Below are 16,164 nucleotides of genomic sequence, written 5' to 3' on the forward strand. Positions count from 1 at the left end.
TTTCTGAGCAATGACCTATGTGTATTTGCAAGATGATGGCAGAAGGGAGAAATGATGACAACAGACAAGCACGCATGGCCAGTTCTTGTAGGACCTTCTAGGCCATGTGCAGAATAAGGATTTATTCTAAGAGCAAGGAGGAGCCCCTGAGGACTGTGAACAGAGACAGACCTGCTCTGGCAGCTGTATGATCCTGGGAGTGGGCAGTAAGGGAAGCCTATTAGATGTCAGTTGTGGGGCAGGTAAGACATAGCAGTGCTTGGGATAGTATGGTTCTGACTCATTTTCAGTCACACTTTTTCCTTATGATAGAGAAGTGATAAAGTGTAGTCAGTGATAGTCTGAACTACTTGCCTGTATCAAGGTAAATACAGAAATTAAGAGTTATTAGGATCTTTTCCAGCAACTTAACGTGCTGTGACATCCAGAGGGTTGAGCCTGGGCTTGTATTTTCTGTCTTTTTTTTTTTTTTTTTTGTAACTTTTAATGTTTTTCTTTGTTTTTGTTCCATTTTACAAAGTATTACTAAGAATTGGAAATTGGAAAAAATACTGATCCTTTCCAACTCCTATATTGAAAAGCACCTTTTCTAGAACACGATCTCTTACTTTATTTAGCACGTTTATTTTTCCTTTGTGTCACCCTTGGACTTTTTTTTTTTTTTTTTTTTTTTATGAAAAAAGAACACCTGGAACTGCAGGGCTGGATTTCGTAGACTGAGCCGGAGGTTGAAGTCATTCTCATTTGCTCATTTAATACGTGACAGCTGAGGACCTGGATATAGCAGTATTTTAACAGTCTGTTAAATCCCTGATGTGGCTGCTCGTTCATAAAATCTTGTCACTATTTATTTGTCATCTCTTTAGTATTTGCATTTTAGGATTAAGTGTGCGCTGGTTGCATTAATCATGCAAGACTTCTTGCTCGTGGTGACAGGGGCCAATTTATGGTTGGCAAATATTAGAAAGAAACAGATTGAAACAGGGAATCATTTAAAAATTAATATGTAGGCTATAAATGTTTTCTTTTAACTCAAAACATATTCATTCATTTTCCAGTCTTTTGAAGTTAGGTTAAAACCTTCTCTTTGACTATGTGGTTTCTGATTAGTGTTCTGCAGTGTTTTTTCTTGCATGGATCAGATAGCATCACATCCTTTATGATTGCCAGTTTTGATGTCTTTAAACTTGGTAGGATGAAATATACTTTTATTTTTTCAAAAGTAACAGATGCAACAGAAAAATTGGGGAAAATACAATTTAAAAATGATATGTTGTATAATTAATCAGAAATCCACATATTTGAAATTAGAAATGGTGCATTTTCCTTATGATAAAAGGAGAAAGAAGCAGAAATAGCTTGTTTTTGTTAAGTATTGAATGCATAAATGACACAGCCTTGTATCTTGGCAGACAGAAAAGATAGGTTGTCATGGGTCACTCAGCTCCTCAAATGCTTTATTCTTACTCTGCTAATAAAAAGCATCTGATAAATTTAGACACTCTGCTGATAGTTTTATCCCTTAGAAGTTAGAAAAAGTAATGATGGGGAAGATTATAAAATAAAAAAAAACATAAAAAATGAAATTCTGATCATATAATTGAGACCATTTCCAACAGAAACTGGGGTCAGTGTGAATGGATCTCTTATGAGCTCAGATCTTAAAGCCCATATAAAAGGGATAAAGATGGGTACAGAATCAAGAGAAAAGTAGTATCAAAGCTTAGGAATGGTGTCAGTGGGAGGGGCATCACAAATGAGCTGAAACAGACAGGAATGAAAAAGAAAACTACCCAAAGGCATGTTGTTTGAAGTTATGAAGGTGAAGTGGGAAACATGTCAAAGAAGGCATAAAGCCATCACAGAAGACAGCATCATTTAACAGGTGACAGGGAAAGCACAGCCATACAGATGCTGGTCTTTAATTCTTTCAACAGCAAGGAGAGTGTCTTCATAAATGCTAAAAGGCATAAGTGATAAGCAACAGCTAATATTTCTGCAGTGCTTTCTCTGTGTCAGTCACAGTTCTAAATGCTTTACATATATTAACTCATTTAACCCTTGAATTGATGAGGCAGGTGCTATTATTGTTACCAAAGCAAACTTGGATCTGCTTGCCCAGTGCACAGTAAAGCCAATCTGCTGATACCAGGTTGTGGTGAAGGAAAGTACAGCATTTATCCCAGGGTGCCAAGCAAGAATAGGCAGCTCATGCTCAAAAGACCTGAACTCTCCAATGGCTTTTAGGGAAGGGTTTTTAAAAGTAAGGTAAGGGAGAGGGTGTCACGTTGCCTGATCAGTTCATGGACATTCTTTTGACTGGTTGGTGGTGAGGTAACTGGGTGTTATTTCTGGGGTCAACATCATCAACTTTCTGGTTCCAGCCAGTTTGGAGATCTGTGTGCATGTGGTCAGCAGTTAACTTCTTCCACCTGATGGGGGTTTAATATCTGCAAAACAACTCAAGGATATGGCTCAGGATATTGTCTACAGACCTTGAGGAGGAACTAAAGGTCCTTGACTTTGTTTTATGGCTAAACTATGATTATTCTGTCTTGCTTGACTGTTTTCCTTTGTTTCTGCATTTTCTTACTTCTCTGATTAAATTTGCTCTTTGGAACTCAGGGAAAGCCTAGGAGCTTTTCTATGAAAAAGAGGCTGGGACATGACATGGGGGAGGGTGTCTGTACCTGGGGAGGTCCCACAGGTCCTGCTTTGTTCATTATTATAACCACTGTAGAAGTGAGAGGGTTCAGGGTATTGCCTCTACTCAGTGCCTTGAACTAAGGCATCTTTCTCTGGACTTCATTCTTTGTAGTAGGGCTCTGTGAGTTAAACTTGCGGCCCACAAATGTGATGACATCTTTTAAAAAGAATCTTTAAAATGAGCTCAAATCAGCAAGTCTGAACAAGTCACAGCACAAGGGACTGAAAGAACTGGAGATAGAACGAATGATCTGATTTTGGAAATTGAGGAAAGCGTCAAGTCCTGAAACCACAGCCTGTTGAGTTGGCTTTATTTATTCAGCAAACCCAGTTCACTACCTACAATGGGACAGATCCTGCGCAGCATGTTAAGAATGAGAAGACACAGTAAATGAAATGCTTGCCTTCCAGATGCACCATCTAGGATGAAAGCAAACAAATTAAGGAGACCTCTGGTTCTTTTTAATGTGTTACTTAGAAACCTTAGTGGACCCAGAGGAAGGAGCTGCCATGCCTGCTAATCTTCAAAGGCTTCACAGAGGACCTGATGTTTGATCCAAGCTTTGCATGATGAGGAAGAGGCCCCCAGAGGGAATTGGAAGGCAGAGTCGTGCCCACTTGTGAAGAAAGCTAAGTGTGAAAGTGCCCGGGAGCTTGTGAACACTGTTCATCTAGCCCTGGACCACTCAACGTGGGACCCAGGACCAGCTGCGTGGCATCCCTGAGAGCCTGTCAGAGGTGCAGAATCTCAGGCTTCTCCACATCTGCCAGATCTGCAGTTTAACAGGTTCTCTGGGGGACTGGTATGCACGTTAAAATTTGCGGAAGTGCTGCTGTATTCTGAGTGTGGAATTCCAGCACTGAGTGCGCGCAGTAGATGTAGGTGGTGGAGGATGGGGGCGGGACAGTGTGTCTCACCAGGCAGGCTGACTTCAGACTGTACCTCAAGGGCGATGATGACCTGTGGCAAAACCTGAGCACAGCTCAGCAAGCAGTTTGCACACTTGATCCTTGCCAGTCATCGGTCTACAGATCGACCTGTTTATAGTTTCCAGAAACAGTGTTTCAACTGGGTTTGTAGAAAGTAATATTCCAAAATTTGTGGCACTAGAAAATAGATTTAGGATAAAAACCATCCTCCGGCACTCTCCCTCTTATGCTCTGAACCTTAAAATACAGTCAGGGCTATAGAAAGCAAAGTTTGAGTCCCTACCCAGGCCGGTTTCCTTGGCAGAATTAGAAAATGATCCTTCAGTGGGGGATGCTATTTTGTGTTTTGATCATTAAGGACCTCTCATGTTTTGAGAAGCAAATGGATGAATAATTATTGAGGAAGGCTTGTATTTTTGTTGTTGTTGTTTATCTCTGGCCCTGGGATTTAGTCTTAAATTTCCAAATTGCAAAATCCATCAGGCTCTTCACATCCAGAAATGTCTCTAGGATTGAGCTGATGGTTCGAACTCAGGCAGGCCTGGCTTGCGAATCGGGCTCCATGATTTATTGGACCTACAGAGCTCAGCCTCTCAGTCCAAAAAAGGAAGGTAAAAATGTTTCTCTCTCAAGTTATTGCACGCATAGGAGTACAGTCTATGTAAAGACTGCTAAATCGCTGCCTGGCATAGGAAAATGCTTAATGAACAGTGGTCATTATTCTTAACAATTTACAGAGTTGTGTCTGTTGAAGTAGACCAGGGCAGTGAATAGGAGCAGTTAAGAGCCAGGAGTGGAGGGGGAGACAGTGTGCTGCTATGGTGGTGGATTTTGCTGTTTTTGCTGCCTCTGTCTGGCCCGGTCCTGCTGCTGGCCTCTGCTCTGCTGAGGGTCATAGAAACACCTTGCCCCTGACAGGGGCCGGAGGCCCTTATCCTAGGATATTTACAAAAAGGCTGGTTTCCTTGGATGGCCTTTTATAGCATCATAAGGAACTTTGGTGCCTGCCTTAGTGTTTGCCTGAAGTTTGGGATTTGGCATCAGACTGGTGTTCTATTAGTGTAGATAGTTTCCCATGGCTGCCAAAACAAAGTACCAAGAACTCAATGGCTTAACACAATGCAAGCGTATCGTCTCACAGTTCAGGAGGCCAGACGTCAGAAATCAAGGTATTGGCGGGGCCCAGTCCCTCTGAAACCTGTCAGGGGGAATCCTTCCTTGCAGTCTTGGGGTTTCCTTGGCCAGCCAGCAGCTGCAGCATCTCAGTCCCTGCCTCTGTCATCACGATGCGTGCTCCTTGCATGTCTGTGTCTCTGAGTCTCCTCTCCTGTTCTGTACGGATCAGGGGCCCCCTCCACTGCAGTATGACTTCATCCTAACTAATTACGTCTTCAGTGACCCCACCTCCATATAAATACCCTCCGCATTCTGAGGGTGATGGGGCCTAGGACTTCAACAGCAGCTCTTTCGGATGGACACCGTTTAACCCCTGACAGTCTTAGGAGCCCAGTCTGCTCTCCTCCCTGTCCTCAGTCTTACCACCAGGACGAGTGGGGCCTGCACCATTGGTGGAGCAGCGCATCTCACAGGTGGAGCTGCAGCGTCTCACAGCAGCTGGCACCTGCCGAGGCCTGTGGCCTGAGCCTGGTAGCAGTACACGCCCAGAGTTCCAGCCACTTAAGGCAAGCCCCCCACAGAGGCTTCACACTCCCTGGGGATTATTTTACTTCCAGAAATCCATAATCAGTTTCTCTGGATTCCCAGAAAATGAACCATTTATTAATGTTTTAGGGACTCCTTGAATTGAGCTAATCCCCCCAAAACCTTCCTTTGGGGCTGTGAGCTGAGGGTGGTGCACCCCCCACTCTGCAGGAAGATGCATTCAGGGGAGAAGCCCAGACAGGGCAGAGCCCTGCACACCCGGCTCCTTCTTCCAGACTCTACAGTCAGTTCATTCCCCTCTCCTCCTCCCCTGGGTATGAGCGTGGGAGGCAGTGCAGAGGGGCAGGGGGTTTGGCTGCATGGATATTCTTCGAGAGGGAAACAGGAGGAGTGAGGAGTAAGTGTCTCTCCTAAAAGCCATCACTGCCATTTTAGTTGTGATGGTTCATTGTACACATCAACACATTGTACACATCAACTCTGTGGTTGGGCCACAGAGTGGCCGACATTTGGTTAAACATTATCCTGGGCATGTGTGTGAGGGTATTTCTGGATGAGATGGACGTTTGGGTTGGTGGACTCAGTAGAGCAGACTGCCCCCCCCCCCCCCAACTTGGGCAGGCCTGACCCAATCCATGGACTGCCTGAATAGAATCAAAGGCCAAGCATAAAGGATTCTTTCTCTGCCTGAATGTCTTTGAGATGGGATGTCAGTCTTCTCCTGCATTTGGACAAGGACTTGAACTACGATTTTGAGCTTACGCCACCATATCCCCTGGTTCTCAGGCCTTCAGTCTCAGACTAGAACTATACCACCAGTCCTCCTGGGCCTCCAGCTTACTGACTTCAGATTTTGGGATCTCTCAGCCTCTAGAATTGAGCCAGTTCCTCATAGTAAATCTGTTGATATGTATAATCTCCTATTGGTTGTATTTCTCTGGAGAACTCTGACTAATGCATTAGTAAATATGACCTCCAGCGTATCTGGGGATCCAATGAAGCTTTGAAAAAGCATTGGTTTCTCACACATGATGTCAACAAGCTTAGCAGTTAAAATAATTGGTAGTTTATAGCTTAGAAGGGATTTTAGAGCCCTTCTACCCCAACCCTAGCCTGGTGACCTTGTCCCACTTCTCCAGGTTACTTTCATGCTGAATGGAAAAATGAACATGAAGATGAGTTTTTATGTTTCTCCAGTGCTTTCTGTTTGTTGCAAAAATAAAAAAGGAAAATACTCAAATCCACGTCAAAAGTGGCGGGGGTGTGTGATCCTCCAAGGGTACCATGTGCAGCCAGTTTCGGTGCTGTCAGGCCCCTGAGGGTCAGGGCTTGTGCACCTATTCAACTCAAAGCTAAAGAGAGACAGTCCTGCCCAGCCCTTAATTTCTGATTCAGAAGAGCTCGGGGTGGTTGACATGACCACAACTGGGGGCTGTTTAGAAGGTAAAAATTTATGGTCTGTGACACCTTCTCTTCTTTATGTAAAATCAAACCCTCAAATGGTGGGTGACTAGCTAAGCCTTCCAGATGGTTCTCCATGAAAGAAAATGTGGTTTACTCTAGAGCAAACCAAGTGAGCCTTTGTGAACCTAGAACAAGACAGACTTCGACAGGATTCCATGTAGGATGTGGGGGGTGTGTGGATGTCCTTGGAGAGATGTCAGAGCCTCCTTCTGGTCCTCATCTAACACACCCCAGTCTCCTAGTGTTTTTCTATCCCATAATGGCGACTTGCCCGCCTGTTCAATTGATTTTATGATTTTACTTTAAAAGAAAAGAACAGTTGCATCTTTCTTTCATACATGAAGTGCAAAACTCTGAGTACTTTCTATCTTTTCTTCTTTTGATCAGAGTACCATTTTACTCATTTCAATTCTAATTTGTTTAACAGATTTCATTTGCTTTTCCCCACTTAATGCATGAACCCTTTTATGTGTTGAACAGTTATTTGTTTAAGAGGGTCTGTGATGAATGATGCAGCGAGCAGCCACATTTTTCACATAATAATTTTTTATGAACCATGCAAAGACAGCTCGAGTTTAATAAATCGAAATGAACTCTCTCCAGCAGCAAGGGTCCCAGTCTTTAGGCTTCCTCATGGAATGGCTTCTTTCTCTCTGTGTTTGAATTATTGATCGGGTCAACCTCATCTTGGGTCCCCTCTTGCTGCAATATTTTAGGAGAAAGGAACCAGCTAAATCTAGCTAGAGATTTGCACGAATTCTGATTTTTTAAAAGCCAAGAAATTTAGCCAGGAATCACCTTGTCATCTGTATAATAATTGTATTTGTCGGTCAGAATCTCACCCTGGCTTCCTCACAGGAGAGGCCACTGTATAGGAAGGTCTTGCGTGGAGCAGCTGATCTTGGGTGGAATAACACAGGAAGACCTTATTGTCCTCCTCTTTATATTCTTTACCTCTTATATTGCATCCAGGTTGGAAAGGTGGGTGCATGCTGGGTTTAACTTCTTTGAAATATTAAGTATGGAACTTTGAACTATGCTTTCTTTTCCTGGATCAAGCAAGAATTGAAGGCTGAGCTTAAAGAGTTTGAAGGAAACATTTGCTTCTCCACAGTATAAGATGGATAAAGATGAAGACTGGTGTGGTCAAGGAAGAGGAAGTAGTCCCCACACGCCCAGTTGACATGATGTGCTTCAAGTGTCTCTTGGTTGGAAACAGTGATCATCTCTGTGAGGATGGTCTGTGTCTTGGCTGTAGAGGTGGCTACTTGGGTTTGATCTGAGGCCATGTCAAGACCTAGTAAATACAAGGAATTTTGTCCAAATTAGTGCTTAGATGTGTGTCTGATCCAATGCTTTCCTCCTTTATAAAACCAAAATAAATTATTTTGAATTAGACATTATTTTGACAATTTATACTTTCAGTCATCAAAAAAGATGGTGAGCTTGTCTGGTCACAGTGACCTGCCTGGAGTTTTCCTTTTCAAATCCATCCTCATTGAGATTTTGCTATTGATGATGACGATTTGGAGCAAGGAGCTAAAGAATAGTTGTATTATTGTCCTCACGTGGGAAATAATATGGCAGCGATGTTAAAATGGTAAAAAACTCCTTTCCTGCCACATCACAGTGAGAGAGATAGAGAGAGTGCAAGCACTTAATCATCACTTTTGGCTACTTGAGTAATGCTTCCTTTTTTAAGGAAACATACTCTTAATCTCAAGATGACTTCAGTTTGACATTTGCTTGGGAGACTGAATGTTAGCACATCAGAGATGTGTAAGTATCTTGATGCCTTAATGAAATATGGTAGGGGGTTTTTTTACATTTAAAAAATGCTTTATTAAAGAATAATTGATACAATACACCAAACATATTTCAAGTGTGTAATTTGATAAGTTTACCTATGTATTCAGCCATGAAGCCATGAGACAGTCAATATAGTGGACACATTCTATCACCCTCAAAAGTTCATTATTTTATAATCCCTCCTTCCTGCCCCTGCCCAACTCACCATCCCCAAGTGACAGTTTATTTGCTTAGATGGAATCCCGTAGTATTTACTCTTCTTTTGTCAGCGTCTTTCATTCAGTGTGATCATGTTGAGATTCATCCATGTCACCGTGTGTCAATAATTTATTCCTTTTATTCCTGAGTAGTATTTCATTGTCCCACAAATTGTTCATCCATTTATCTGTTGTTGGACATTTGTATACTAATATTCGTAACAGCTTTAACAGTCCAAAAGTGAAAACCATCCAAATGTCCATCAACAGTGAATTAATGGCATCTTTGAGTTGCTCCTGAGTCAATGGTTTCCAGACAAAGAGAATCTTGTGTACTCATGGGGAAGTAAATCCCCTCCTACACTTCACTGGAAGGAGGAGAGCATGGGCACCCAGCTGTGCCGTGGTTGTGTGATAGAAGGTCTGGTCCTACTGCCCCCTTGCCTTTGGATGGACCCAGGGCAATGGCAGAGCAAAAGATACTGGAAGCTAATAAGCTCAGTGCAGATCTTTGAACTCCTGGGGTCTTACATTTGCCTTATTCTTTTCCCATCTGGGGTGTTGACTCACTCTGATAATCAACACTTTGCATGGACAGAAGGATATGCAAAGCTAATATGGGTCAGATAGTTTTTACCACAATCTGGACAAATTTCCTTATGTGGATATTTGACTTTGGAAAGTAATTTGCTCTTTTTGTTGCTCTCTTTTCATTAAGCCCTCATGTATATTACTATGCGTATACATATATTCCTACACTCATACATCAATTGATGCCCTCCTTTGGTACAGACCCCCATGATATGAAAACTATCTTATTTTTTTCTTGTTTTTTTTGCGTCTTTGAGTTGTTTTTTAAATGAGGTATATAACTGACATATAACATTATATTCATTTCAGATGTATCACGTAATGATTCAATAGTTGTACACATTGCAAAATGATCAACACAATAAGTCTAGTTAACCTTCGTTCTCATATATTGTTATACATTTTCCATCTGTGATGAGAACTTTTAAGATTTATTCTCTTAGCAACTTTCAAATATGCACCACAGTATTATTAACTCTCATCCCTATGCTGTACATTACATCCCCATGCTTTATTTTATCACTGGAAGTTTGTACCCTTCACCCATTTCGCCATTCTTAGATTGTTTTTTAAAAACAATCTTTATAACTTGATGTCCCCTTTGTAATGGGCTTATTTGGTTCAATTCTGTATGAAACTTTACAGATAGAAAGTTCTGTCCAATAACAAAATAACTTGGCTGCATGGTTCACTTGAAAATGACAACATAGTTGTCTACCCTGTCTTTCAAACATGGGGTTTTGGCTTGTTTAGAGCTTGTTCTCTGTTCTAACACTCACCTGCAACAATTACTTCATTCCTTTCTGTTTCTAAGGAACTTTAAAATTTAAACTCTTGGAGGCAGGAGGGTAGAAGTGGGAGGAGAGGAGGTGTTAGAGACCATAATTAACCCACTAAGTTGTTGGGTAATGTGAACTCAACCTCTCCCAACATGCACTCTCTTCACTTGTAAAGTGAGGATAATAGTCCTTGTCTCACATCGAGTACAAATTAAGGTATCAGTGGGGTATGCTTACAAAGGTTATGTACAGAGTTAATTTTTTGAGCATTTGCATATGACTTATGGTAGTAATAGTAATACTAATAATTAATACTTAATGAGTAAATACTTCATGTCTAGAATTATGCTAGTTACTCCCAATTTAATCCTTGCAATACTTGAATGAGTTACCTTTATTATTACCCCATTTTACAGATGAAGAAACTGAGACAAAGAGGTTAAGGATCTTGCCTAAGGTTGTACTGCTGGAAAGTGGTCAGCTTATGAATTGAACCCAGATAGTCTGGCTCCAGAACGAGGAACTTGAAACAATGCCAAGGAATCGTTTTCACCAAGTTTAGTTGGAACCAGCCTTGAAAACTGTCTCAAATGCTGCCTCTGTGCTATGGCAGGGCTGAATAGATACTCCTACATTAATGAAAATTAAACACTCCCTTTGGCTGATCTTATTCCTCAAATCATTTTCAGTTGTTTTGCAGCCTTGGAATTGCTGAAAATGTTTAAATATCATATTGTTGATTTAACTTATTTTGTTGTTATGCAGCCCCCCCAAATTCTCTTTCTGTTTTAATGTTAATGGTGTATTACTGTGTGATACTGATGGATGACTGTTGCCCTCACACGTTGAGACATGGACTGAGAGGCTCAGAGATTTAGATGGCGTTATGGTGAGTGCAGCTGACAATCCCCTGGTGAAAATATGACTAAGTGACATCCCCAGAAAACTCAGGAGCCGGGGGTGGCTTGGTTAATTCTAGAATTCACTGAGGATTCATATCACATTTTGAGGAACTTCACTGGACAGAGGTAACTTGCACTATGTTTGTTGGTCCAAGTCACAAAACAACCGCAAATTTAGTCTGATCTTCAAGTATTAAGTACAAGTTAAAGTTCTCTGCTGCCATTTCTGATAGCTCAGAGTCTTTGGAAGTCTTGTACTAAATTTGGTCGGATTAACTTCATGGGAACGAGATGACTTTCTGAAGAAAAGAATTCCAGTTTAGCTCTGTGACCTTATGATTACAAGAAAAGTGTCAATGATTAAGATTTTTTAGCACTTATAAATAAATTTCACAAGTAATTGTATTTGATCCTCCCAAATTCTTACGGTTTCAATAGGATAAGCATTATTATCTACATTTCCACTGTGAGAAGTAAGACTCAGAATAATCAAACCAATGAATGTTCCACTGTGGACTTAAACACAAGCCTCAGACACCAAGCCTTCTTAAATGAAGGATCTCTTTTATTTATTGTTCTCTCTCAATACTTAGGGGCAACTGCCAATTTCCATGCTGTCTCATAATATGTTACCTCCAAAATCCAAATGGTAGACCACAACAAATTCTAAAATCCAGAAGACAGAGAGGCCAAATGGCTAGAAAGCAATAGAGAAATGGAGCACTGAAAAGGGAGCATTGAGGATGAATCTAGGGGTGGACGTAGTGAATTAATTAACTTAGTTTGCTCTTTCATGGTATTCCTTCTCAATACTGTATAGTGGGCAACGACAAAAATCCCAGAAAGAAGACCATTTTTAATGCAATTAGTTTTATTCCAGTGATAGAGGAGGAAGGACTAGAGGAGCATTTACATTTATTGGAGTAGTTTGCCACCTCACCGAATGCTGTATAAACGTTGCATTTCTTCATCTTTGCCACAACCCAAGTAGGCAGTGGTACCTGCATTCTACAGATGAATAAACTTAGAATAAGAAGTGGAGGTAGGTTGCCTGAGCTCACGCAGCTTAGAGTTTCTATACCAGAACCTGAAACCAGAATGTCCGTTGTTTCTACAGAGCATTCTGCTCTCTAGAGCCTAGATTAGAGTAAGCGCTGAAAATACCAGTGTGCAACAACACATGTGTGCTTACGACCAGCACACATTTTTAATGAAAATTTTTATAAAGGAAATGTGAACACGAAGTGGATAGAGTGAATCAGCAGTGTTTGAATGTATACTTCACTGTCCTACTGTTAGCTGCTACTGAATTTAGTTTGCCTTGAACACATTGACTATTGATGTGACTATAATGTATACTGATACGTATTTTCACTAATACTTAAGTCATCCAAGAATTGAAGTTGTTTTTGTAGATCCTATGTGGTGCCTTCTTTAACACTGTGGCTTTTTGTTTTTTCTTTTTTAGCTTTTGTACTGGGGATGAGGGCACTTGTTTGTCAATGAACTCTCCATTTTTAAATCCAGGTGAAAGAATGTGTGTAAAACCTCCTGGGATGCAGAAAATGAAGAGATCTATAATGAGATACACATAAAAGGGCACTAGACTCTGGCTTTAGGCTCTCCATGAAGGATTTTCTCTAGTAACATGGCCATTTCTACGTTTTAAAATCTTTCGAACATTCCTGTGGTCATTGTTTTTATCCTGTCTGAACTTTAACTGTTCATTATTTACAGAGCCAAGTGCATCAGGCCCCAGGATGGCTCGAACCTGGCCAATTGAAGGGCCCACATTCCTGCAAGATAAGGTCTCAGTTACCAGCTTCCACATGCATTTACGTGAAGGTTATTTTTCCACTTGGGTTCCTTTAGCCACAGTAATTTTCCGTGTCTCCCATCCGCTAGCCTTATGCCCTGTTGCGGACTTCTGTTGAACGATGAATACCAGCTGAAATGATCTTCCCTGGAAACTATGGAGGAATGACCACTTGAACTCAGACTCTGTAACTGTTTTATTGTCTCAGGCTGTGCTCATCAGAGTCTCAGCCAAGTCAATTTCAACTTTTTTGGGAGCCAGATTTTCTCTTACGCTTTTAGGAAAATGGCCATATTTTCATTTCCTTTCACGACATACTTACTTTCTTTTTATTGCAGTGCATGTATACTTTGACATTGGAAATCTAACAAGACTTTCTTATTGGTTGCTCAATTAGCATATTACTGGTTCAAGTCATTATGTAGACAAGTCTTATAGTTATAAAAGCTATATGTAGACCTGGGGAACAATAGAATAGCAAAGGAAAATTCATGTTATAAGGTCCTGAGAATAAAACAGAAGAAAAGAGGCTATCACATTTTGGCAGGATAACTCTAAGTTTACTGGTTAAACTTGTCTCCACTCTCCTGTTCATGTGCTTGAGCAGGTATTTATTTCTGGTAATGTAAAGACATCCAAAGGTGTTCTCATGGCTTGGCTTTTTAAATATTTATCTTACAAAGGTGTAACTGCAGCAGACTGCTGGGGTGTCATCTAGGCAAGACTACACAAAAAAAGATGCCAAATGGGTTGAACTCTGAGAGTCTGAGGTCAAATATTTATAGGTTCTACTTAGCCCTCTGTAATCTTCTTCTCCCTGTGTGCTTCCACTTTGTGCAAAGTTGGGACCACTTCATTCCTCCCTGTAGCATTAGCTTGACGTGGTCTCCAGGGCCAATCTTGACTTTGGCCAGAAGGCTTTAAGGAGCTGCAACAGAGTTCTTTGGGCTTTCACCAAATGGCACCTATTTTTATCTGGTCCTGACCTTGTTTCCAGGCGTGAGAAGTGGCCTGCTGCCTGATTCCAAGACTGAAAAGCCACAGGAAAGAAGACAGTGTATGTTAATATAAAGGCAGGCAAATAGATCAGTAGAACAGAAAAAAGTCTAGAAATACAAGTAGAAAAAAGTCTTTAAAAGTCTACAAAATTGATTTTTGAGAAATGTGCAAAGCCAGTTAATTCAATGAAGAAAGGATAATCTTTATGACAAATGATACTGAAACATTTGGACAGTTATGTGCAACAAAATTAATTCCAACCGTTACTTCATTCTATATATAAACAATAACTCAAAATGGATTGTAGACCAAAATTGAAGACTTAAGACAAACAAACAGACAAAACAAAACTTTTAAAAGAGAACACAGGAGAAAATCTTAGTGACCTTGGGTTTGCCAAGACTTATTAATAAGAAACAAAAAGCCTAAATGACAAAAGAAAAAAAATCAATACATTAGATTTTATTAAACTTAAAACATTTTGCTTTTGAAAAGCCGTTATTAAGGAAAAAATGCAGGGCACAGACTGGACATAGATATTTGCAATGTATAGATCTAACGAGGACTTGATTCTGGAATATATAAAGAATTATAACTCAATAATAAAAAGATCAACCCCCCCCCCAAAATGGGCAAAACATTTGAACAGACATTTTACTAAAGAAGATGGGTGAGAATCAAAAAGTTACATGAGGAAATGCTCAGTATCACCAATCATTAGAGAAATGCTAATTAAAACTGCAGTGAGTCATCACTACAGACCTCTTAGAGTGGCTAAAATTAAAAAGTTTAAAAGGACTGATATATGAAGTACAGGTGAGGGTGTAGAACAAATGTTAACGTTCACTGCTGAGGGGAATGTACAACGGTATATAGCCAATTTAGAAAACAATTTAATAGTTTCTTAAGAAGTTAAACGTACTCCTACCGTGCAATCCAGCCATTCTACTTTTAAGTACTTGTCCAACATAAATGAAGTATAAGTTCCATACAAAGGCTTGTGCACAAATGTTCATAGCTGCTTTATTTATAATAGCACAGAGCTGGAAATAACCCAAATGTTCATCAATAGTTTGGTGGACAAATTGTGAAATATCCATACAGTGGAAAACTATTCAAGAAAAATAAACTATTGATGCGTGCACCAACATGGATGGATCTCAAAATAATCATACTGAGAGAAAGAAACCAGACAATAACATACTCTATAAAGTTCTAGAAAATATTAACTAATCTTAGTGACCAAAAACAGATCGTTGATTGCCTGGGGACACTGAGATGTGGGGAGAGGGGAGATAAAGATTGCCAAGAGGCACAAGGAAACTTTGGCAGGTGATGGTTATGTTCATTTACTGGACTGTGAGAATGATTTCAAAGATGTATATGTGTGTTAAAGCTCAGCAGCCTGTACATGTTAAATATTTGTCTTTTATTGTACATCAGCTATACCTCCATTAAGTGAACTAAAAATTCATTTAACTCTAATGTAAGTGCTAACGTATCCTACTAAAGAAAGTTAAAAGGAAGTGGACTGTGATCCCCTTTCTACCTGGCATCTCATTTCTAAGAAATGTGCTCTCCAAGCCTGAGATCCTGTCTCAGCATTGTGTCTGGTACCTATTAACTCTAGGACCTGCTTCGGTCTTTCCCCCAGTTTAATGGTCTATACGTTCTTACAAATTTTCTCATGTCTGTCTGTTTCTATTTTTGAGTTTTGCCTACTACTGGATTCTTTCCAGCTGTGCTTTCTCTCCCCATTGGGCTATCCTGTTATTTCATATCTTGCTCTCATCAGCTCTGCCAGCATACCTGACAGTATACTTTCGCCTTGCTCTCTGAAGTAATGTTTACCAGGCCACATTTTATTTCACTCATTGAACTTGAAATGCTCTCATTATTCATTGTGTCCCATCCTCAAACTTAGCCATCTTCAGTTGCTGAATCGTTTCCTGATACTGGCCCCTAAAGTCTGACTGGTTCTTTACGACACGGCTGTGGTCAGAATTTAAGAATATGTTGTAGTCATGCGCCGTTTTGCTAACTGGTGCTGGAATGTTGCAGCCCCATGCAAAATCTTTAAGTAGGGGAGGGTTAGTCTCTACAGCTTAAGTTTTCTTTTATATTTGATACTCAAGACCTAACCCAGACCTGAATTCTTGTTTCACAAGAATTATTATTGGGAATGGAACTTAGCATTTGTTTTATTTCCCTTTACTATTATAACTATATTTGCCTCCATTTCCCCTCATCTGTGTGCATTTCTTCTTTCTTTTACATCAGTCTGAAATCTAAATGCCAACACATCTTCT

General features: G+C 40.4%; 1 protein-coding gene across 1 annotated transcript in view; it reads left to right on the forward strand.

Annotated features, from left to right (window-relative positions):
* The window catches only part of FBXL7 (F-box and leucine rich repeat protein 7), a 385,298-nt gene that overhangs the window by 115,947 nt on the left and 253,187 nt on the right, over positions 1-16,164 (forward strand). The window lies entirely within an intron of this gene.

This window comes from Camelus ferus, chromosome 3, assembly GCF_009834535.1.
Source record: "Camelus ferus isolate YT-003-E chromosome 3, BCGSAC_Cfer_1.0, whole genome shotgun sequence".
In the NCBI taxonomy this organism is placed as follows: Eukaryota; Metazoa; Chordata; class Mammalia; order Artiodactyla; family Camelidae; genus Camelus; species Camelus ferus.